Source organism: Triticum aestivum, chromosome 5A, assembly GCF_018294505.1.
Source record: "Triticum aestivum cultivar Chinese Spring chromosome 5A, IWGSC CS RefSeq v2.1, whole genome shotgun sequence".
Lineage (NCBI taxonomy): Eukaryota > Viridiplantae > Streptophyta > Magnoliopsida > Poales > Poaceae > Triticum > Triticum aestivum.
In genome coordinates this window covers 554,256,871-554,274,967 of record NC_057806.1, presented here as the reverse complement: position 1 = coordinate 554,274,967, position 18,097 = coordinate 554,256,871, and the positions used below count along the sequence as shown (strand labels likewise).

General features: G+C 52.7%; 1 pseudogene; it reads right to left on the bottom strand.

The window, feature by feature from the left end:
• Positions 1-278: 278 nt before the first annotated feature.
• LOC123107661 (uncharacterized) lies at positions 279-879 on the bottom strand (annotated as a pseudogene).
• Between the last annotated feature and the right edge of the window lie 17,218 nt (positions 880-18,097).

Here is an 18,097-nt window from a genome sequence, read left to right as displayed (position 1 = left end):
AGACGACGCGGCCACCAAACAGCCCTGGACGCGGTCATTCCTCCGGCTCCATCGCCAACTAACCAACTCGCTAGCCAACTACATGCACGGCCACACTTTAGCTAACCACCTAGCCAAACACATACGTCGGACTATGGCCGGACTATAGCCAGACACACTACACATGTGACCCCGCCACGGTCACGGCATGTCCGGTGCGCGCACGCACACGCACCCGACGTGATCATCACCGTGACGGCCACGGCTTTATTCCTAACATTCACCCCCTAAGCCGTGGCCTAGAGGAGTCCGCCGTCTTCGACTCCGACGACGTCCACCAGCAACGCGCGCTCCGCCGCCGGCTCCCTCCGCAGCTTGGGGCAGTCCCTCTTGAAGTGGCCGCGCTCGCCGCACTTGTAGTTGCGCCCGCGCCGGTTCCCGCCGCTGCTCGACGCCATGATTTTGTTGTCGCCGTCGTCCCGAGCACCGCCGTGTCGACGCTCCCGCGCTGCCCACTGTGCCGCCGTCATGAGGAGCTGCTCACCCCCGCGCTCGCCGCTGTCTTGTCCACGGCGCCGAACCCGCTCGTCGAACGCGCGCAGCCGCCCAAGCGCCTCGTCGAACGCCATCGTCGTCACGTCGTGGAACTGCTCGATGCCGGCGACGAAGGGGAAGAGGCGATCCGGTACCGTATCCAACAACTTCTTGACGAGCGCCGCGTCGCCCAGCGTCTCCCCGAGGTTGGCATACCTCGCCGCCATCGCCGCGAGCCTCCCGCCGTACACGTCGAGCTCCTCGCCGTCCGCCATCTTCAGGCGGTCGAATTCGCCGCGCAGCGTCGCCAGCCTCGCCGCACGGAGCCGATCGGCGCCGACGAACCTCACCTTCAAGGAGTCCCATACCTCCCTGGCGCTGAGCTTCGTCGACACCTGCAGCAACACATCCTCCGGTAGCGCTCCGACCAGCAACGCGTGCGCCGTCTTGTCCTTCCGCGCGTTCACCACCGCATCGCCCGGCGCCACCGCCTCCCACGCGATGTGCACGTCGAGGATGGCCTGCGCCTTGATCGCCCAGACGGTGTAGTTGTCCACCGTGAGCATCGGCATCGCCATCGACGCCGATCCGCCCGCGCCTCCGCCATGACGGACGAGCGCCATGGTCGGCGGTGATCGCCCGAACCGAAGCTCTGATACCAATTGTCGGTGTCTACCCGTGCTCTAGACTGCCCTAGCTGCTGCCTATCTCTCTCTCTCTGGATCAAACCAGTGAAGAAGAAGGCGGAAGAAGGAGGAAATAGAAGGCATAGGTAGTTTTACCGGGCCCTCGAACACCCGCAGCCGCACGAATGGCCTCGTTATGTATTTCCTGAGCACAACCTCAAAACACAACGACCCAGCGATACACAGAGGCCAGCCAGGCTATATACGCGCGCCCGTACGCACGTACTCACCCACGCCCCGCGTCCCACGCCGTACCTGGCTCACGTTCCCGTCGCGCCCGTACGCAGACGCCGCGGCCACCAAACAGCCCTGGACGCGGTCATTCCTCCGGCTCCATCGCCAACTAACCAACTCGCTAGCCAACTACATGCACGGCCACACTTTAGCTAACCACCTAGCCAAACACACACGTCGGACTGTGGCCGGACTATAGCCAGACACACTACACACGCGACCCCGCATGGTCCCGGCATGTCCGGTGCGCGCACGCACACGCACCCGACGTGATCACCACCGTGACGGCCGCGGCTTTATTCCTAACATTCACCCCCTAAGCCGTGGCCTAGAGGAGTCCGCCGTCTTCGACTCCGACGACGTCCACCAGCAACGCGCGCTCCGCCGCCGGCTCCCTCCGCAGCTTGGGGCAGTCCCTCTTGAAGTGGCCGTGCTCGCCGCACTTGTAGCAGCGCCCGCGCCGGGCCGGTTCCCGCCGCTGCTCGACGCCACGCTTTTGTTGTCACCGTCGTCCCGAGCACCGCCGTGTCGACGCTCCCGCGCTGCCCACTGCGCCGCCGTCATGAGGAGCTGCTCACCCCCACGCTCGCCGCCGTCTTGTCCACGGCGCCGAACCCGCTCGTCGAACGCGCGCAGCCGCACAAGCGCTTCGTCGAACGCCATCGTCATCACGTCGTGGAACTGCTCGATGCCGGCGACGACGGGGAAGAGGCGATCCGGTACCGTATCCAACAACTTCTTGACGAGCGCCGCGTCGCCCAGCATCTCCCCGAGGTTGACATACCTCGCCGCCATCGCCGCGAGCCTCCCGCCGTACACGTCGAGCTCCTCGCCGTCCGCCATCTTCAGGCGGTCGAATTCGCCGCGCAGCGTCGCCAGGCTCGCCGCGCGGACCCGATCGGCGCCGACGAACCTCACCTTCAAGGAGTCCCATACCTCCCTGGCGGTGAGCTTCGTCGACACCTGCAGCAACACGTCCTCCGGTAGCGCTCCGAGCAGCAACGCGCGCGCCGTCTTGTCCTTCCGCGCGTTCACCCACTACTAGGAAAAGGCCTACTAATGGCGCACCTAATTTGGCCATTAATGGCGCATTAGTGGTGCGCCATTAGTAGTACGCCATTAGTATATTTTACTAATGGCGCACCACTGGTGCGCCATTAGTATCTGGTATACTAATGGCGCACCTCAGATGCGCCATTAGTATATACAACAGTGCGCCATTAGTATGCCTCCCAGGGGCCATGTATACCCAGGTGCTTTGGCATACTAATGGCGCACGACAGCAAGATGCGCCATTAGTAACTTCGGCATACTAATGGCGCACTGCTTAATGATGCGCCATTAGTATCCTTTGGCATACTAATGGCGCACTATGATGTGATGCGCCATTAGTATGAATATTAGGTTTTTTTTATTTTTTAATTTTCTGTTTTTTGCACAGGTTACAAAATGTATAATTGGACAAAATATAGACAGCACACATCAACAACAGATTCATCGAATACAATAGAAGATTAGTCTCTGAATACAATTCATCATTTTAGTCTCCGAATACAAGTCATCATATTAGTCTCCGAATTGAAAAGACCGAACAAAGATAGAACATTATATTACAAGTCTCGAGACCGCGAGTTTGTCTTCACATTACAAGTCGATATCGATCATCTAAACTACCATCACATAGAAGAGAGCTGCGGTCATCACGATGAGCATCATCACGATGAAACTCGTCTTCATCCGGTTCCTCCAACGCTCCCTCCCCTCTCCCGCTAGATAGCGGGCGTATCTAGATTCGGCCTCGGCCCTAGTGGCGTACCCTTTGTAACTGTTACCGCTGAATCGGTGAACCTGTCTCCGACACTCCTCCCAGTCGTCGTAGACTCCGGGAACCTTACCCTTGTACACGACATACCACGGCATCGCTATGCAGTAGCCAAACGAAACGTTAGTACCAATTCACAGACAATACATAAGCAATATATAAGTATGCAACAGAACGATCGGAAGAGAAAAGCAAGACATTAATAGCATCGATTACATCTTAAGTTGAACGACTCTCGAAACCAAAGAGACATACTACAAGTTCATTAAAGTTTAATTACAACATGAGCCAATCGATGTTTCAGAACTAGACACAGCATCACTGCTTTCGACTCGACTCAAGGGACCGGAGCGTGGATGAAGCCGCCGTCTATCGTGGGAGTCATGAAAGAACGGGCGTTGTCAGCCTGCATTTGTAGGATTGTGTCGATGTCACTGTTGGACGGTTGATTTCTGAGGTAGAACTGCCCCGCGGTACGAAGGACATCTTGATGGATGATTTCCGCAAACTCCGACTGGATGCGAAAGAATTCTTGTCTGATGTCCGCGTCCTGGATTGCCGACACGCTCGCGGCCCAATCTTTGAGTCTACTCGGTAGCAGAAGTTGATGATGGTCCCGTACGATCGCCCGCATGTGATGGATGGCGTAGTAGGCACCCTTCTGACCGCCAGGCGGCTGCTTGACGCAGCAGAACGTCGTATTGTGGGAGAACACGTGCTTGCCGTACTTACGAATAGGCCTGGTGAAGGTGCCTCCAGATTTGACGTAGCCGGGGAGAACATCATCAAGAACCTTCTTGACATTTGTGTAGTCTACGTTCGACTGACGGTCCGGGTCGAAATACGTGGCCATGGAATATTTGGGGCTTAGGAGGATGAGCGTGCAATGTGTGTCACTGCAGAAAACACGGAATGTTAAAAGAAAAACGATCGAAATCTAAGAATTCATATGTTACGGGGCGGTTGAGGGGAGGACTTACTCGGGAAAGTAAGGCACGAGGAAGTTATCCTTATCTTGGTTTGCCAGAATGACGCCTTCGAGGTAAGAACTCGCGACTTGCCGGTCCCCAGCGCTGCCCAAGATCTTGGCACGCATGTAGAAGGGGTCGACTATCACGATGTCCGGGGTCTTGTCGCGAATGATCCGCATCTCCATACTCAGCGAAAATAGCCGAACGAAGGTGTAGTGCAGCGGATGAAGGTTCAACATAGCGTGGATGTCATCAAACCGCAGGACGATCGTACCCCCGATGGAGTTATCCACAAAGCCCTTGCCCTCTGGCACCTTGGCCGCGAAAACCGGGTATGCCACATCCTTCTCTCCGAGACGCCGCTTCTCCAAAGAAAGAACACTGTCATGCAGACTCCGCATAGCACCGGTTGCAGCATCGAGCATATTTCTCGGTAGCATCGGCCTACCCGCCACATGCACCCTCCTCGAGATATCCTCAGGTGAAGGTGGCCCGTCCTGAGCACGGATCGTACTCGGTGCCGGCTGGGCCCGCACCCTTGTTAGTCTTTCTTTTGCGTGCCTTCTTCTTCTCCTGTAATGGGACCGAGTTCTGCTCACAGACCGCCTTCTTGAGTGTGTTGGGGCTGATCATATTTCGCACCTCGCCTATCTGAGGCTCGGTGAAGTCGGCAGCTGGAGGCGTCTCCTGAGAGCTGAACTGCAGACGACGCCTGTTGCAACTTGGCTTCTCCGCGGTACCAGCTAGATCGCGCACGTCTTTTGTTGGGTTGGGTTCTTGAGAAGGAGGCCCCATGAAGTCGCCACCGTACCCATGATCGGCAAAGTACTGATCGACGTTGGCAAATGTATCATCGTCGTCGTCGTTCTGATCCTGTGCCATATGCATGTTTGGATCCAGTGGCATAGGGATGTCCGGCACCGTTGCGGCGGTCTTGCCATGGGGCCGACTTGGCGCCGGCACGACTGGCGGTGTTGTCTTTGGGGTGGTGTCCCCCGCCCCCAAACGAATCTGGCTCTTCGGCCAAAGCAGGGGCCAGCTCAGGCAGGCGCTGAGGGTCATCACGTCATCATCGTCGGCCCCGACGGGTCGAATCGGAGGTAACAACTCGTCGCAGCCTGGCAGCACCCGAACCAGTTGAACCCTAAACAAGTTGGGTGGCATCTGGGTACCGTGGAACAAGGGGTTGCCCGGTTGAACGATTTTGCCCTTGGCGACATCGACCAACTCGTTGTTCACGAAGTGCAGGAGAGTGCACGGAACATCGGCGGCGCCCTGCGAAAACATGTAGGGCGTCAGGGATGCCCAGTCAAAGGCAAGGAGATGAAGTCCTCGGCCGAGAGAGGCTTAATTAGTTACCGTGATGATGGCGTCGAGCTCGGCTAATGTCGAGGCACCGCCAACGGCGGGCGTGCAATTGACGGAGGGGCCACTTGCTGCAGAGGTGCCGGCCGACGTACACCCGGGTGCATTAAGCTCCCGTGCCGGCGTCGGAGACACCAATGTCGCCTCCGCCGGAGACACCAATGGCCCTGCCATCGCGTTCTGCGAGTTGCTGGCCGTGAAGCTAGGAATCGGGGGCAGTCCCTGTTGGCCGCCCGCAATCCATGCACTAATCCGCTGGATCAAGGTAGGCACAATGGCGGTGATCGTCGCTCCGAGTTGTTGTTGCACTTGCTCTTGGACAATCTTCGGAATCCGCGCCACCTGTGCCCTGAGTTCTTGAACCTCGCGCGTCTGGCTTTCCGAGCTGGTCTTTTTCTCCTTTCGCCCACCAGTGTTATAGTATGACGACCATTTTGTCGACAAGCCTTTGCCGGCCACACGACCAGCTGACGTCGGCTTACTGAGCTTATCCTTGTTCTTCATTACATTCAACGCCCTATTTAGAGTGGTGTCCCAAGGGTTGCTCTTAGTCGACCCTGCGCTACTGCTTTCAATCGCCCGCGGAAGGAATGTGAACCATTTAGAAATTTGGCTTCATTAATTAGAATGCAACCATATGGAGCTAATTATGCGGGGGTGTATTCCTTACCAGAACAAGCTCAAGCGCCCTGGTCTTCGGATCCGTGGTAAGCTCCTTTGTTTTCGGGTCCTTCTTGTACCGGGCCCTGACAAAGTTCCTGGTCTGCTTGTCACCGTATTTATCAAAGAGGGGCGGTAGGCCTTGCTCGGCACGGTCCGCCTCCTCCTTGTCCCATATAGGCTCCGCCACTCTGTAACCGCCGGGACCGAGTGTGTGTTCCCCTAAGTTCAGCTCCCGCATTTCTTTCCCCCACTTACTTGATCGGAGTTTGCGGTGCTCGAGCAATTGATCTTGAAGTCGTTGTAGTCATCTTCGGTGATCGAAGGATTTTTCTCCTTGATCTTCTCATAACTCTCACCTTTCTCGATCATTCTCTTCACATTGCTTTTCCAAGTAGACAGGGCCTTGCTCATCTTCGTGAGGGCAGCATTGTTCACTTTATTCCCTTTGAGGCTTGTGTTTTCAAATTCAGCGGGGAACTTGTATCGTTCGTGCAGCTTCGTGAAGAGGAGGTTGCGCAAATTCCCTCTGTCAGGATGCCTCAGGTTCTCGGTGTTGATCGAGACGGTGCTCCGGAGAATGCACCCGAGCTGAAGCGAGTACCCCTTGACTATTCGTTCGGGCGCCGTTAGATTCCCGTCGGAATCCACTTCAGTAACTTCCTCCTTGAGGGTGCGGAGCACGGTCGGGCGCCGGTCCTTCCGTTGCCTCTTCGGTTGGCTGCCATATGTGCGTGCGCCGCCATCATCAGTGGTGGCATCCTCGGCGGCACCATCAGTGGTGGCATCAGTGGGGTCATCCTCGGCGGTACCATCAGTGGTCTCAGGATCGGTGGGGAAGGCGGCGTCCTCATACAAGTGAGGTTGTTCCTCCATCTCCTGGGACAGCTCCCAGAATTTCTTGCCGCCCGAACCCCCGGCCTCATCGTTGTTGGCCATGTTTCTCTATAAATAGGAACAAAGTTTGGTCAAAAAGTTGGTTATTGTCAAGGAACAAGATCATGGTCTCATCATTTAGGGTTTGTCGACACCGAGGCATCCTAAAAGCTAAGCTTTTATCATTGAGGGTTTTTCGACGCCGAGGCACCCTAAAAGCCTAAGCTTTCATCATTTCGGTTTTATCGACACCGAGGCACCCTAAAAGCCATGCATTAGTCACAAGTACGCCGGGGTACTTGATCCTACTTAATTAACTACTAAGATACCTCGGCCCATGCATTAGTCACAAGTACCCCATATGTCCTATTTTTAGCAAAGTCGTGCTAAAATTCACGGAAAATTTCAGCATGACCTTTGCTGAAAATAGGACATATGGAGTACCGAATTTGCCGGAACGGAAGTTAATCGACATTCCAGCAAACTCAAGGGACTCTCGGGTGGACAAGGCAAAAAAGGCCTCCGTCACAACATGGAAAATACATTGGGTACCTATATGGTATTAACATGCCATTCTCTGTCAACAGAAGTAGCACAAAATCATTCTAGTACCAGTGTTTAACTAAAACTTGGTGTGAATAAGATCCTCTGTCAGTACTTCATACCAATAATCAAAACCCCAAAACCTGACCCCAACTAGTTACCATAAGGTCAAATACTGTCCACAAAACCATAACAGAAATAGCACAAAATTATTCAAGTATCATTGTTTAACTAAAACTTGGTGTAAATAAGGTAATAAAAGCAAATTATCCTAGCCAATATGGGTTTTCAGGAAATATTGAGACGTCGCACTTCTATTGCTATGTGGTTCATTACTTGATTTCCTTTCAGCCTCAAAGTTTATGTTTGTCCTGGTCATATTATGCTTTTGGCAACCACTAGAAATGTAAAAGATTTTTTGTGAACTTGGGAAGAAAAGAACATGAGGCAGTTAGCTACTGACAGAGCTCCCATCTATAGTCCTTTTTCTAGTAGTGGTTAATTAAAAACAGAGGCAGTAATCCAATACTCCAATAGTGCATCTACTGGAAACAAAATTCAGTAAATTTCCAGCGATTACTCCTAATGCAAACAAGATTCACCTAGCAAGGTTTATTTTGGCACTCAACTGCAGAATACACAAATCTCTACAGCAAGCTACTCCAAGCAGTACAACACCAATAATGGCCATCTGTCCATCAACAGTTTGGAGTATTGGATTACTACACCAAGTCAAATTTAAACAACTGGAGTAGTTCAAGATACTGAATCTTGGTTTTAACCAAACAGTATTTATACTCCCCTTTCATTTAAATACACAGCAAAAGATTCATTTAAATACACAGTACTAACAAAATTCATCTAATTCTACTGGAGTAAAAAGGTTTCATTTTACTTAAAAGATTCAGAGAAGAGCAAGCATGAGCACACTACTGCACAACTTAACTGAATTTTTTACTCCAATAATACTGGTACACTTGCTACTCCAGTACTGTACTTCATGTGGAAAAGTAACAGTAGCTACTGATGCTACTCCAAAACGCATGCACTCCACTGCAAGCACACAATCTTTTATTCAAGTAATAGTGTATGATGAATTTGATTATTCAGACTTAAGTTGCTTCAAGTGATGTCACTAGTTTCAGTTACCTGGAGTACTACAGCAAATGGAGTACCTAATCTGATCCAGTTAAAGTCTCCAGATGGAGTACCAAATGGAGTACTACAGCTGCTGCACTTGCTACACCAAAACAGCTACTGATCAAGTACCAGGTTAATGGCAACCGCTTCAGGGGCCCATCAATCCTATCTTGTTCTTGGAAATCATGGCATTCATACTTTTGAAGCAGAAAACAGTGAGGGAGTCATACCAAACTAAGGCGTCCGTCGGTGGTGGCTGGCCGGTGCTCCTCTCCTCTTGTAGCTGCAGCAGCAGGAGAAGAGCCCCTGCCCGCGGAGTGGAGGGGATCTTCGCGCGGACGGGGACAGAGCTCGAGGCAGTCCGCAGACGGCGGCGCCTGGTCGTCGCGGTGGAGGAGGGCCGGTGGTCGCGGGGACGACGGTGGTCGCGGGGACGATGCGGTGTCGACGGTGGAGAGCGGTCACGGGGACGACCTAGGAGGCTCGCGCTGCCGTCCGTCCGAGGAGGTCGCGGGCTCGAGGGGGAGGAAGGGGAGAGGGAGGCGGCGGGGGCGCGTGGGCGGCGGGGGCGCAGTGGGTCGGGGCAGCGGCGGCGGTGGCGCGGTGGAGGGAGGGAGAGGGAACTGGCGAGGGGGAGAGGGAAGGGGGGATCGGGCGAAGGGGGAGAGGGAAGGGGGGATCGGGCACAATACTAATGGCGCATCACCCCTCGGTGCACCATAAGTACATCCATACTAATGGCGCACCTCACCGTGGTGCGCCATTAGTAGTTTTTTTTCTTATAGCAATGGCACAATACTAATGGCGCACCAACCCTCGGTGCGCCATAAGTACATCCATACTAATGGCGCACCTCACCGTGGTGCGCCATTAGTATTTTTTTATAAGACAGTAATATTTTTTTAAACTTGTTTAAATCATAACAGTAATATTTTTTTATAAGACAGTAACAGTAATATTTTTTTATAAGACAGTAATATTTTTTTAAAAATATCATCAAACAGTAATGCCGGTGAAGCGGGGGAGGGTGCGCGGGGTGCGCGGGGTCGGCGGCGGCGGTTGAGTAGGGGAGGGGTGCGGGGGGTCGGCGGCGGCGGTTGAGTAGGGGAATCGAGGGTGCGGGGGGTCGGCTGCGGCGGCCGGTGGACCGGGGGGTGCTCGGCGGCGGTTGAGTAGGGGAATCGAGGGTGCGGGGGGTCGGCGGCGACGGCCGGTGGACCGGGGGGTGCTCGGCGGCGAGGAGGGCCGGATCTGGCGAGGTGGGATAGCGATCGAGATGGAGGGGGATCGAGATCGAGTGTCCATGAAATTTAAAAATATTCATGATAGTTCAAAAAGTGCCCATGAAATACAATCGTGAAATGAAGGCTACGATTTAAATACAATCGATCTTAGCTAGCTATCTGTTCACAATCTTCTTGCCCTTCTTTTTCGCAAATGGAGTTCTTCTGTGGAACGGACGTCCTTTAGGTAGGGTGGTCCTGCTTCTTCTTGTGGTGTATGCTGCTACTTCATCATCGTCGTCATGTTCGATCCTCGGGTCGCCGTACTTGTCGAAGTCTTGCTCATTGGCTACTCCATCCATTCCGATGATCTTCCTTTTGCCTCTCCTCACGACAACACGACTGGGCTTTGACGGGTCGGTAATGAAGAAGCATTGGTCCACTTGGGAAGCCAGTACCCATGGCTCATTTTTCGCGGTGACGTTTGCGCCCACGGTCTTGGATTTGGCTTCGGGTATAACCATGGTGGTGAAATATCGGTCTTCTTTTAGGACGCTCTTGGCCCATCTGACACGGAACATCGGGACCTTCTCTCCAGCGTAGCTCAGCTCCCAGATCTCCTCGATCCTTCTGTAGTATCTGTCCTTGTCGTTACCGGTGTAGGATTCCATCGTTACCCCAGAGTTCTGATAACCATCGCTCTTCATGTCCTTGGCCTCGGTGTAGAATGTGTAGCCGTTGATATCGTACGCCTCATATGTCATCAGGTTGTGCTCGGCGCCCTATGACAAGGCGAATATGAGTTGTTCTTCCGCGGAAGAATCCTCATGTAAAGGGTATGACAGAAGCTTCTGCTTGAACCAACGCGTGAAACATGAGTTGTGCTCTTTGAGTATATCTCCGTCCGTCCTCTGTTGGCCTCGATCATTGTACGTCTTCTTAATAAAGGTTTTGTGCTCTACCACCCAAGGATCGACCACGTCTATGTGTTGTAGCGTGACTAGGTTTGCTCTTTCAAAGTCGGCGAGTCGATCCTCGAAGTCGACATGCATTTCGCGACGACCCTCACGGTGACCCCATCCAGCGAGCCTGCCGAGGTGCCTGTTGACGGGCAGACCAACGGAGTTCTCGATGCCTAGATAATTCGTGCAGTAGGAGATGCACTCTTCGGTCAGAAAGCCCCTGGCTATGCTTCCCTCTGGACGTGACATGTTGCGAACGTATCCTTTGATGACACCATTCATCCTTTCGAACTGCATCATGCTGTGTAGGAACGTCGGCCCGAGTTGGATGATATCGTCCACAATATGGACCAGCAGATGCACCATAACGTCGAAGAATGCGGGCGGGAAGTACATCTCACGCTCGCATAGTATCACCACGATCTCTTCCTGTAACCTTCTGAGTTGCCTCACGCCAACAGACTTCTGAGAGATGACGTTGAAAAAGTTGCATAGGCCAAATAGGGTTTCACGGACGTGCGCGTCCATGATCCCACGGATTACAACTGGAAGTATCTGCGTCATCAGCACGTGACAGTCGTGAGACTTCATCCCGCTGAACTTCAGCTTCGCTGGGTCTAGGTATCTGCTTATCTTCCCCGCGTAACCGTAAGGAAGTTTTACTCCTACGAGGCAGGTGAAAAACTGCTCGATCTCCTCCTGACTTAGAGTGAAGCACGTGGGAGGGTAGTCATTTCCGGTCTTCTTGGCCTTTTTGCCTTTGCGACGACTTTCCGTGTCCTGCTTCGCCTCATCATCATCATCATCATATATAGCGTGAAGCTCCTGCCTGATGCCCATTGATTTCAAGTATGCCCTTGCTTTCGGTCCATCTTTGGTCCTCTCTGGCATGTTGAGCAGGGTAACAAGCAAACTCTCGCACACGTTCTTCGTGATATGCACGACATCAAGGCTGTGAGGCACACGGTGGATCTTCCAGTACGGCAAGTTCCAGAAAACAGACCTCGTTTTCCATACCTTCAGCAGCGGCTCTGGCGCCTTTCGCTTCTTTCCCGGCTCTGGCGCCTTTTGCTTCTTTCCCGGCAGTGGGCAGTCTTTCCAATTTTTCAACAGCTCGTCTATTTCCTCGCCGCTCCTCGTACGCAGGCGTTCTCGGGGTTCGGTTTCACCATCGAACAGATCCTTACGTTTTCTCCACGGGTCATCGTCGCGAAGCCACCTTCGATGTCCCATGAACACGGTTTTCGAAGACCCGGGATCTCTATCTAGCTGGCGATACGTTGTGTCATCCATGCACCTTACGCATCCAGAAAATCTGTGGACCACCTGCCCCGCGACATATCCGTAACCGAGATAGTCGTGCACCGTCGTTTTTGGCAAGGGAGTACAATAGTGATCTACGAGTAGATCACTGGACAGCGGTCAAAATTATCCTTAGTAAAGTAAGGATATGTTTCTCCATTATGGAAGTGACAAAAAGGTTCGTTGTAAAAGGTTATGTCGATGCAAATTTTGACACTGATCCAGATGACTCTAAGTCTCAATCTGGATACATATTGAAAGTGGGAGCAATTAGCTAGAGTAGCTCCGTGCAGATCATTGTTGACATAGAAATTTGCAAAATACATACGGATCTGAATGTTGCAGACCCGTTGACTAAACTTCTCTCACAAGCAAAACATGATCACACCTTAGTACTCTTTGAGTGTTAATCACATAGCAATGTGAACTAGATTATTGACTCTAGTAAACCCTTTGGGTGTTGGTCACATGAAGATGTGAACTATGGGTGTTAATCACATGGTGATGTGAATTATTGATGTTAAATCACATGGCGATGTGATCTAGATTATTGACTCTAGTGCAAGTGGGAGACCGAAGGAAATATGCCCTAGAGGCAATAATAAAGTTATTATTTATTTCCTTATTTCATGATAAATGTTTATTATTCATGCTAGAATTGTATTAACCGGAAACATAATACATGTGTGAATACATAGTCAAACATAGTGTCACTAGTATGCCTCTACTTGACTAGCTCGTTGATCAAAGATGATTAAGTTTCCTAACCATAGACATGAGTTGTCATTTGATTAACGGGATCACGTCATTAGGAGAATGATGTGATTGACTTGACCCATTCCATTAGCTTAGCACTTGATCATTTAGTTTGTTGCTATTGCTTTCTTCATGACTTATACATGTTCCTATGACTATGAGATTATGCAACTCCCGTTTACCGGAGGAACACTTTGTGTGCCACCAAACGTCACAACGTAACTGGGTGATTATAAAGGTTCTCTACAGGTGTCTCCGAAGGTACTTGTTGGGTTGGCGTATTTTGAGATTAGGATTTGTCACTCCGATTGTCGGAGAGGTATCTCTGGGCCCACTCGGTAATGCACATCACTATAAGCCTTGCAAGCATTGCAACTAATGAGTTAGTTGCGGGATGATGTATTACGGAACGAGTAAAGAGACTTGCCGGTAACGAGATTGAACTAGGTATTGAGATACCGACGATCAAATCTCGGGCAAGTAACATACCGATGACAAAGGGAACAACGTATGTTGTTATGAAGTCTGACCGATAAAGATCTTTGTAGAATATGTAGGACCAATATGGGCATCCAGGTCCCGCTACTGGTTATTGACCAGCGAGGTGTCTCGGTCATGTCTACATAGTTCTCGAACCCGTAGGGTCCGCACGCTTAACATTCATTGACGATATATTACTATGAGTTATGTATGTTGGTGACCATATGTTGTTCGGAGTTCCGGATAAGATCACGGACATGACGAGGAACTGCGGAATGGTTGATACGTCTCCGTCGTATCTACTTTTCCAAACACTTTTGCCCTTGTTTTGGACTCTAACTTGTATGATTTGAATGGACCTAACCCAGACTGACGTTGTTTTCAGCAGAATTACCATGATGTTGTTTTATGTGCAGAAAACAAATATTCTCGGAATGACCTGAAACTCCACGGGAGGTCTTAGAAAAAATAATAAAAAATCCTCACCAAATATGAAGACCAGTGGGCCCACACCCTTCTCACGAGGGTGGGGGCGCGCCCCCTACCTCGTGGGCCCCCTGTTGACCCTTCGACGACCACTCCAACTCTATATATTTGCTTTCGGCGAGAAAAAAATAAGAGGGAAGAAATCATCGCGTTTTACGATACGGAGCCGCCGCCAAGCCCTAAAACCTCTCGGGAGGGCTGATTTGGAGTCCGTTCGGGGTTTGGAGAGGGGGATTCGTCGCCATCGTCATCATCAACCATCCTCCATCACCAATTTCATGATGCTCACCGCCGTGCGTGAGTAATTTCATCATAGGCTTGCTGGACGGTGATGGGTTGGATGAGATTTAGCATGTAATCGAGTTAGTTTTGTTAGGGTTTGATCCCTAGTATCCACTATGTTCTGAGATTGATGTTGCTATGACTTTGCTATGCTTAATGCTTGTCACTAGGGCCCGAGTGCCATGATTTCAGATCTGAACCTATTACGTTTTCATGAATATATGAGAGTCTAGATCCTATCTTGCAAGTCTATAGTCACCTATTATGTGTTATGATCCGTTAACCCCGAAGTGACAATAATCGGGATACTTACCGGTGATGACCATAGTTTGAGGGGTTCATGTATTCACTATGTGCTAATGCTTTATTCCGGTTCTCTATTAAAAGGAGGTCTTAATATCCCATAGTTTCCAATAGGACCCCGCTACCATGGGAGGGTAGGACAAAATATGTCATGCAAGTTCTTTTCCATAAGCACGTATGACTATATACGGAATACATGCCTACATTACATTGACGAACTGGAGCTAGTTCTGTGTCACCCTATGTTATGACTGTTACATGATGAACCGCATCCGGCATAATTATCCATCACTGATCCGGTGCCTACGAGTTTTCCATATACTGGTTTACGCTTATTTACTTTTCCGTTGCTACTGTTACAATCACTACAAAATACCAAAAATATTACTTTTGCTGTCTTTACTTTTGTTGCCGCTACCACGACTATCATATTACTTTGCTACTAAACACTTTGCTGCAGATACTAAGTTTCCAGGTGTGGTTGAATTGACAACTCAGTTGCTAATACTTGAGAATATTCTTTGGCTCCCCTTGTGTCGAATCAATAAATTTGGGTTGAATACTCTACCCTCGAAAGCTGTTGCGATCCCATATACTTGTGGGTTATCAAGACCTTTTTCTGGCGCCGCTGCCGGGGAGCATAGCTCTATTCTTTGAGTCACTTGGGATTTATATCTGCTGGACACTATGAAGAACTTGAGAGATCCAAGAACCAAGATCTATCCCTCAACCACGAGGGGAGGTAAGGAACTGCCATCTGTCGGATTTCGGGTTCCGGCAGACCCTTGAGGTTTGAACACTGGGGTGCACGCGGAGATTTCGCCTTCTACCTACCTGCACCCCTCCGCCTCGCTAAGATCTAAGCTATGGAAAGAACAGCACAAGAGACGCAGGGTTTATACTGGTTCGGGCCACCGTTGTGGTGTAATACCCTACTCCAGTGTGCGGTATGGTGGATTGCCTCTTGGGCTGATGATGATGAGCAATACAAGGAAGAACAGCCTCGCGAGGGTCTGTTCTTGGCTGAGGGGATGAACTGCTAGGAGGAGTTCAGTCACCCTTCTCTCTCTCTCTCTCTCTCTCTCTCTCTCTCTCTCTCTCTCTCTCTCTCTCTCTCTCTTCTCGATTCTCTCTCCGATTTCGATCCCTCTACCCCGTGGGTGGCTAGTCCTATTTATATGCAAAGGCCATGTGCCTCTTCCCAAATATTGAGCGGGAAGGGCGCCAACAATTGGCCATTTTGAAGGGGAACATCTGGTACACTTATCTTGACTAAAGTTGGTCCTCGCCTGCCAAAGGCTCTGGTGGTGACGCTGGATTGGGCTCCACAATGACTTCCTCCCTGCCGTTGGACTGGTCTTGGTCTCGTTGCACCGAAATGGGTGCCTTTGCTTGATGCTCTCGCCTGCGCTTGCTCCCTTTGCACCAAAGAGGAAAGGAGGACACTGCGCGGGCTGGCCGCCTGGCACCCTTGGTCGTCATGGCTTGTGTCATGGGCACCTCGTGAGGTACCCCGCCTTGATCTCTCCGCCTCCTCGCGAGCCAGCCTGATGAGGCCGTGCCTGAGGAAGCTCCGTGTCGTCCGCCCCGCGAGGCTTGACCCCTCGCGAGGGTCTTGGGTCCGTGTTGATGAAGATGGGTCGTGCTGGGCCCCTCCTCGAGCCACGCCGCAGGCCGCAGGCAGGCAAGTCTGGGGACCCCCGTTCCCAAAACACCGACAATAGCCCCCGGGCCCAAGTCGCACCCGGACTTGGCCGTGCAGGGAGGCGAAAGGGCAAGAGCAAAGCACCGCGGGCCCTAACAGCCTGCGGCCTTGTGCGCTGCGTGGCGGTTAATTGTACATGGGCGTCCCCACTTCCCCATGGCGCCTCGGCAACTGTACGGATTGGACAAGTCCCTGCATGCAAAGCGGGGATTACCTGCGATCGTGGGGGCCGACGGTTGGCCCTCGCCGGCTATAAGTACGGATCGGCGCGCGCCCTTCCAGTTCATCCCCCCTTGCTTCTCCTTCTTCTTCATGGCCCCATCGAGGAGGTTCTCGGCCGCAGAGAAGGGGAAGGCTCGCCAGGTTGAGCCTGCCTCTCCCCCGCCCAAGCGCGGCCGAGGGCGCCCTCGCAAACATCCTGTGGCCACCACGACAGCTCCCTGCAGCCGTGGAGATGATTTCCAGTATGGTGACGGGCGGACTGCTATGGCCGGGGGGCGCGCTTCGGTCGCGCGTTCCCCTAGGCCGTGCTTTCGCGCTGCAGAGGTGCTGCCGGAGTTCGTTGTGTGGTCGGCGGAGATGACTAGCACCCGGCTTCAACTTCCTCACTTCCTTATCGGCGAGCTCTCGGCCGGCGCCCTGGGCGGCCTCTGGCTTCAGGCAGACGGCTGCTGCAGCCGGGCCTCATGGGCTTCACTGAAGGTCTCCGCAGCCGGGAGCCTGGCCTTGACCCGCGGTTGGCAGACGTTTGCCCACGCACGTGGCCTGAGCTGTCGGTGCACCCTGCACTTCAAGTTTGACGGTGATGCCACCCTCCACGTGAGGGTGTTAGGGGAAGATGGTCGCCGCGCAGGGTGCTGCCCTGAGGAAGATGACCGCGGCCGGGAACCCAGCCCCGGCGATGATGGAGAGGACAGCGCTCGCGTGATTGGCGGGGCTCAGGGTTCCCCAAGCTTCACCGATTCTTCTTCAGGCGGCGACTCTTCTAGCGGTGGCCGCGGTCAGCCTCCACGCCGTCGTACCTGCTTGGGAGGTGGTAGCTTGTCTGCCCGCCGTCGTGCCTCGGTGAAGCGCGAGAGGGAGTTTGCCTGAGCCCCGGAGGCAGCTCGAGTCTTCCCTGCAGGCCGGTGTGAGGCGAGCTGCGCCTGATTTGTTCTTTCTTTTCCTTTTTCCTGCGTAAAAAGACAGTAGCGTGGAGCCCCGCGGGGGCGTGTTTGGGTTATTGCTGTTAATCATCGCTTTGCTTCCGTTATCGTGCCTTCCGGCTACGTGCCCGCGCATGGATAGTTCCCGGCCCCAGCCGTGGGGGGGCGACCGACCCAGGCCATGTGTTCGTGTCGCGGTGCCCGTGGGGCACGGACTGGAGGGGTGCTCCTGTAATGGACCCAGGTCGCGAAACCTTTGAACGACTAGGACAGGAACACTCGCGAGGGCGCTCGGCTGCCCCCCTCGCGAGGCCTTGCATAAGAGAAATCGAGGCAGGAGAGTGAAAAGTCGAAGAACCACAAGCCAAAGACGGCAACAGCTTCAATAAAACTTCGAATGAGAATGAACAAGCCAACTGCGGAAAGCAAATGAAAAAGCCGCGTCCGGCACCTAATCTAGTCTTCGACGTCTTCTCACCAGCGCGGAGCTAAGTGCTGCCACTGGGCGTGGGAGGGAGCCCCAGGGCCTGAGGCCGGCGCTCCTGAGACTCCGGGGCGTGTACAGCCCCAACTCATTATTACGTGAGAGTGTCACGGGCGGCGAGCTTCACAGGTGTTGGCCTTCTTCACAGGCTCCAGGCCT